Here is a 7,762-nt window from a genome sequence, read left to right on the forward strand (position 1 = left end):
TTTTGAAGAAGTTACTCTAGATCCTTCTAAAGACATATTTTTGGGGTAAAAACCTTTCCTTTAATGAAATGAAGTTTAGAACTAGGCTTTTAAATAGTGCCAATATTGGTGGAAAGTGGGGAAGCATACGTTTGAAAGTGCTTGTCGCGGGAGGTGCGATTTATTTGATGTCGAGTGTAGTTGAAGACAAGAATTAAGTTATCTTTATCTATCATTAATCAAATGGGCAATGAACGTCTATACCTACTTAAATTGGACATGGACTTAAGACCTTTGTATCAACCTAATAGTAGAATCTAATAGTCTTGCTGGCTCTAATCATCTAATCTGCGTCGGATTATGGCAAAGCAGGATTGATGATGCTCAGTTTACAGACGACGGCACGTGCAAGGCTTTTTTTTTCAGTTGTAATAATAAATGCGATTTTGCAAAAAAGAGTCTGATATTCTGTTACTGTACTTACCTACCTACAAAATGAAAATTCATGTTGGGGTTTTTCTTGAAGTCGTTTTCCTCAGACACGGCAGATGTGACATGTGTAAAAATGTAACTTCGGAATTTTAAAGCAGCGCATTCGTCGCGGAGTTTAAAAGCGAGCGCATAAAATGTTATTTTATACATTTTTGCAGAGCCGTCGTCAGCTGTCGCCGATGCCGTTTATTGGAAAATATCCTATTGCATAGAAAATGTCTGTTGCCACTCCCAGTCAAATCCCAGCATAAAAAATAATGCTATTTAGGTCTTGTAGGTAACCAAGTAAGCAGAGTTTTGAAATAAGTTTTCGTTAATTACAGATAGCAGGACAGAAAGTTACAATATTGCGGCTCTTATCTTATGAAATAGGTGCAAAACTGTTTACCTTACCATTTCTTTCATATTTCTAAAACAATGAAAATTTAACATTCTCCACCTTTCAGCCAAACTACCTAGTTATTTTATTTACAAACAAAATGAAACATTTGGAAAATAGTAGGCTTTTGGTAGGGCTGATAACAAATTCAAAACAAAACTCATAAGCATTTAGCGAGGGTCAGTCATATCGCGATCATAAAGGAGAACGCGCTCGCCGCACATTTCCAATTCCATCACGATGGATGGACGGATGATGGCTGCCGAGTTTCGAAGGACCTTCCATTATTGGCGAACTTTACGTAGTATCGTACCTACTGCTTATTTAGCGAAGAGCTAAAGTTTTTCACTTCTCATGTGAATACCTACTTCTGAACACGACTATCCACTCATACTGTAGCCACAGTAACCGACTATTTAATCTATTTCCCAACAACTTTGTTTTGCATTATTCTGTTAATATTCTTGGCAAATACTTTTAGGTAGAGTTTCGTAAAATGGCGTGGATTGCGGAAAGTGTGGTTTGGAATACTTAGGCTACCGTTGCGTATAAAAACTTACGCACCTTCGTTTACAAATAGTGGGTAGGAGGACATGTGAAAATTCATAAGTAAGGGTTTCGGAGGGCATCTCTACCCTTGTCCCCAACTCTACGGTCGGGGTTCATCGCCAATTGAGCCGAGTGACCCATCCCTCCGCGCCATTTGTTTCGACCCACGTTTCGACGCGATTTTTCGTCCAATACTTTTATTTCCACAATTTACCGTTTATGCCATGCCGAGAATATGAAGTAGAAATATGTCTCTCATTCAATATGAGATTTATAACCGACCGACACTGAAATAATTGAAAAAAAAAACGGGGGGATATGTCGACGTTTGTATTGAATATGTGTCTGAAACAGTCTGAACATACAGCAGTTTTATACTTTTGATTACTAAATGGAATCATTCTTTTACCTACTTGCAGTGTCGTAAATAAGTTCATGATATTTTCTAGGTCATAAATAGCACTGATAGACAGTTATGACTGGCTCATCAAACAGTAGGGGTGCTCGCACAGTGGATTCTTCTTATAAATCTTTGTCGCAGTACGTAAGCTTTACTGCATTAAGGTATAACTATTTTATTCTGTATAGTTGCTGCAATCTCGGCGCGCCGTTGGGGGCAAGAGACCTCGGTTTTCTTTTGCTCTCAGCTCACGTCCCTACCCACTCTAAGTTTTAGTAGGTAGGTCCGACGACCGTACGAGTAGACTTCGACTGGCCACATGTGGTTTGAAACAATCAGTATTTCCCATAAGGAAATGCTAGGTAATGAGGTTTCTTCTTCCAATATAGAACTGTCGAATTTTTTGATAAATTAAACGATTACCTACCTACTTTCGAACATTTCCCGGGAGAGGGAAAATGATTGATTGCGTGCATTAGTAGAGTAATAAATGCGACGTATGTAATATACATACAAGTATTAAGGGCATACCAATGCTGTATACTTACCTATTTATGTAGGTACTTATAGCTTTAAGTTGTACGACACGTGGGAAAATGTAAATTTTATACAGATGCTAATGTTTATTAATAGCTAGAATACTTTTAACGTTTACTATAATACTGACAATGAAGAATGAAACATTTATGCCAATATCGTGTAGAGCTTCATACTTTGAAATCAAAATTGAATGAATATAGTGCATTTTTAAACGCCTCATTTTCCACAAAGCAAGCATCCGCAGTCTGTATAATTTACTGTTAATTAACTCTACAATGGAATCGGTAATGTCAAGGCGAGACACGAACCTACTACTTGTACTTAAAAGCGTAATTTTAATATACGATGAACTTTTGAAGTGATGACGATGACGGAATGTCAGAGAAAAGAAAGTTTCCAAATTACTTATGTTTCTGCATTAAGCTTTAATTAGGTATAGGATTTTGAATAGTTTTCAATCTATTCAGGTATAAATAAAGTACGGAAAACAGCACAACATCCTAAACCTGTGCCATCTGTATAATAAGTAGTTGTAATAAAGTTGCTATTATGCAACAAAAATATAGCATGAAGTGCTGTCAACGTACTTGGGCATAAGATATAAATTACTGAAGCATAAAGTGTATTTTACATAAATGATACGAACGTTCGAAGAGCCATTAGCTATAGTGCTAGTGGGCATCCGCCCAGATGTGGTGAGATATAAATTAAATTCTGATCTCCGGTCCCTCACCCTCTCGCAAATGGCGCGTGATTGCTATTAGACCGTGGCGAGCAACTTGTTTCCCTCCGAAATGCTCTCTACTTGCTTTCACTAGTGGAAAACCGGTGATTTGGGCGCTATTATGACCAACTGATAGCGTTACAGTCAATACAGCTAGCTACTAAGACCATATGGGGCTCGAAAGTTACTTCTACTTTTTTTAATTGGACTAGTAACTCTTGTAAATGTTCATACGTTCTAACTACGAAATACTTGTAGGTACCATTATTGCCTTGGCTAGCACACTAACACTATATTCCCAAGGGTAATCAGACCCGCTGCGCGCTGCTCTCCGCTTAGCGATATCTACCCTCGCACCTTTGTGCCGCGTAGAGGAAAAACCCAAGGATTCGATTAAATCAAGACGATTCCGACTTTATACAATGTTTATAGTGGGTAGAATACGTATTTATTTTCTATCAATTCTGTGCAAAAACTAGGTAGGTAGATAAAGCTTTTATAAAGCTCTAATTTATAAAAAAGGTACTTACCTACAGCTACATCAAACTATACGAGTAGGTAATTACATTAATTAAACTACACAAAATCTCTTTATTATTATGTTATCCAGTCAAAGGAATTCCAAACAGCGCAAACTTACAAAGTACTCGTATGTAGTAGGTACGTTCATATACAACTCTGCTATGAATACTGATTTATTTCAGAATACAGCGCTGACAAGAGTTCATTAGCTCACAATTCATTTTGATTGGGCTCTTGTTGATATGTTGAATTGAGATAAATATGAATGAGTATTAACGTCATGAATAGCGCAACGTGTAGTTTGTGACGCAATTATGGATTTAATTAATGAAATTAACAGCTGCCTTTCTGTATTTTAACGTCATTCCCAACCCAATTATTATTGATGATTGATAAATTCTAAACGTTCGATTTCCTGTCCCTTAAACGAGTATTTAAATTTAATTTATATCACAAGTAATTAGAGCAATGAGGAAGGTTTTTGAATACATTAATTGAAATTCGAGTACCTACATTCTTGTCGTTCAAGTCATGAGTCTATCGACACAACCTAATGTAGGATTTGGGTTTATTCACAACTGTGTAACATTTAAATGATTGTGATTATGTCCCATATTGTATCGTATATACGTACGTAGTAACCTCTTAATTTTGAATAATCATGTAGAGTCTATAAAAATCAACGATGTACGATTTACACTGCGTTAAACAGTTCTAAAAGTAGGTTCTATGCCAAATATCTTCCATCCTACCATCTAATAAGTACCAAAATTCCTAGAAATTATTATGCTTTCATATACTAAATACATATTTTCGATGGCACCCCACACTGTGTGCAGCAGTTCACCGTCGATTAACGAAAAACGTCATCTCGATATCCTCAGAGATATATCGTAGCAAGTTATGAAGTTTCAAATTTAAATGTATAATGTTTATTTACTTTAGTTACCTATTCTGCCTTTTTTTCACGACACTGACCGATATGATAATTTCAATTTAATCAACATCTTTTCAATTCTGTGGTTCTTTTCAATTGTGATCACTTCGCTCTTCGCTGCGTTCTCAAATTGCGTTCAAGACAGCAGACATGTGCCATTCCACCGTTTGTTTAACAAGTTCAGTTGTTAAATTGACAGTCTCATTAAAATAATTCTATTTACAGAACATTATTGAGAGAAATAACATTTTTATTTCGTTTGTTCTCGGTTGCGAGACTCTAACTGGCATTTACCAACTGTCTCTACAAATGTATAGCACATGGCCACCCTACTACGTCGGGCAGATTGCCAAGTGCGTAGGCTACAATCCTACGATGTCCTTCCCCAGTGCCAAGGGCAGCTGAAGGACGAGAATACCGTAAATATTGTTTGTAGTAAATTACCCAATTTAGCGTAGCTGCTAACAAAACTTAATAAAGCTAATGAGCGACTAGAGAACTATGCTTTCTAAGATACAACCTTCAATGTACTTTATAAATTACTTTAAAAGCCTTAATATTATCTGGTTAAACTTTACAGTCGCGTGAGCTGTTGCGCATAGAGTTTAATTAATACTTTCTCACTCTATATTTTTATTGCTGTTTTTCACTTACTAATGATAATTCACTTAAGAAAGTGACAGCCTATAAAGAAACTACGTTTCCACTAGAGACAGTTGCTTTCTTTTTATAAGTTTCCTTTCCACAATGAAGTGCTTACAGTTCTTGTAATGGCAGTTACTTACTACCATTTTTAGAGCGGAGTGAGGTAGGTTAATTTTGGAACAATTGCATGGTTTATCACAATAATTTGTGATTTTTGAAAAATTTTACGTATGTTTTTCATAGCTACAGTTGTAGGTACACCTGCCAAGAAGACACAATATCACATTTGTTTGGTCGCCACTGGTAGCTCTATCATATTATGCTTGATTAATTTTTATTTTTACGCTATTTAAAAAAGAAAATGAGTTAATTAAAGCTGGATTAATATAATTGGATCTCGAACAGGCCTCTATCAAATCCATTTTTTAACCCATGTGTCATCTATATCTATACTAATATTATAAAGAGGAAAGATTTGTACCTATTTTTGTATGTTTGTAACGAATAGGCTCAAAAACCACTGAACGGATTTTGATGAAACTTTACAGTATTATTGTTCATAATCCAGAATAACATATAGGCTATAATTTATAACGATCTGTGACAAACGAAATTTCACGCGTGCGAAGCCGCGGGCGGAAAGCTAGTATTACATAAGAAACATGAAGCGTATATATTTTATCATAATATAATCAATCATTTAATTTTAATGTTTTTTTTTTATTTATAACCACATATTTCATATTTGTCGTCGTGTAACACGAATGCGTTATAAAAATGAGCTAGTCGCTGCTTGTGCTGACGTTGACATATTTAACTGCAATCAGTAAAGTTAGTAAAAATTGAGAAAATTATAATAATTGATATCGATGGCCATTAAATTATTTTTAGGAATATTTGCATTAAGTTGCTAATTAGTAATTAGTATCTAATAAGGTACTAATTTAGGTATATAAAAGTTCATCAATTTCTTGGACTAACCAAGTAAGGCGAAGTCAACAAAATAAAACAACATTATTCCACGACGTTAGCTGTAGATAAATCACCATTCAACGAAAAAGTGTTGGTTCAAATTGATCCCGTGACCTTTCGCTTCGATGGGGTAGAATCAATCTCATTTAGTTCGAATTTAAAAGAGGGGAGGTCTGACGGTGTCTCGTAGTATTAGTTCGTTAAGCCTGAATGTGCTTGGGACAAAATTAGCTTTTGGCTGCTAGAAAGCTTAAATAAATAGGGTGTTATTAAAGCCTTATAGCAGTTATCTTAACCAATAATGTGTCTTTTAATTGCTCTTAATGTGGTAGTGAATAATAAGGAAGGATATACAAACAGTGGGCACTGGCCGATACAAGTTACTGAAGTTACTTACAAACAACCTAACGTTAAGAAGCGTTGCATAACTTTTAAGCGACCATCAACATGTGCAATCAAATTACTTGTAAGTTGTAATGAAAATACTCTTTCTCGATGTTACGAGTACATCCACAGGAACGGCTGACTAACCAATAAGTAGATAACATTGAACAAAGAATTACAGTTATAATTTTACTTTGTTGCTTGATGTTAGATAAATGTAATAATGAAACTACACAATGCGAGTCTTTTTCATCCGTTTCCGGATGAGTAAGTAAGTTGTGATGTAATCAATAATAATCATTTGTCAGGAGAAGTACCTACTACCCACAAGTGATGTCAAAGTGGTAGGTATTTCCTCTCAAACCATGACATAACCTACATACAGACACAACTTTAGCAGCTTATCTCTTCTCAACTGACTGGTAGACTAGTAGAGTCGAGTGCCCTATATGGATTGTAATTTGAGCGAGTTCTCTAATTTTCCCGAGATCTAAGTGGAATATATCTAAAGATTTATTTAATTATCAACAATCATATCTCTAACATTACAGGTTACCCCAAAGCGATAATAATAAAGTAATAAACAATAACATTTTATTGGAGTTGTCCAGTATTAGCTTTGAAAAAAATCTTAGATTACCTAACTCGTACCTACTCTTACTTTATTTTTCCACACAAATCCTTTCTTTTCGCACATAAACCGTACTGATAGTGAGCAGCACTCAGCAGCACTCCATTTAATTAGTGACGCTCCCTCAGGGTAATAACGTTTTCTTTGTGGACCCCAAGTAATATAAAGAAAACACTCCATTTTGGCTGTCTGGGGATGAATGCGCCGTTTATCACAAACGTGTTGTGTAGGCGGTTCAGAGAAGGGACCGATCTCATTAAGATATTTTGCGCTAACGTTTAGCAGAACTTTAATCTCAAATATGTTGCCCTTTGTTTCAGACGACTTCACCGTAGAATCCAGCAACATTCCTGCAGCTAAAAGTACAGAAACTGGATTCCAAGGATTGCAATAAGTCAGCTGTAAGTTCGTTCACACGAAGCGACCAGCCGGTGGCGGTGATATGCGGCGAGCCGCCGACGCACTCTGACATCGGGCCCGCATCGCGTCGAGGAGCGATAACCGACCTCCTCCACTCTGCCAAGTTTCGATTTCAACGGCCGGCTCACTCCGTAGTCGCACGCCTGCTTCGGCAGACGCACCCCGTGCGAGACGCCTCCTTCGACCGC

This window comes from Ostrinia furnacalis, unplaced genomic scaffold (genome assembly GCF_004193835.3).
Source record: "Ostrinia furnacalis isolate ACB-3 unplaced genomic scaffold, ASM419383v2 OfSCF4672, whole genome shotgun sequence".
Classification (NCBI taxonomy): Eukaryota; Metazoa; Arthropoda; class Insecta; order Lepidoptera; family Crambidae; genus Ostrinia; species Ostrinia furnacalis.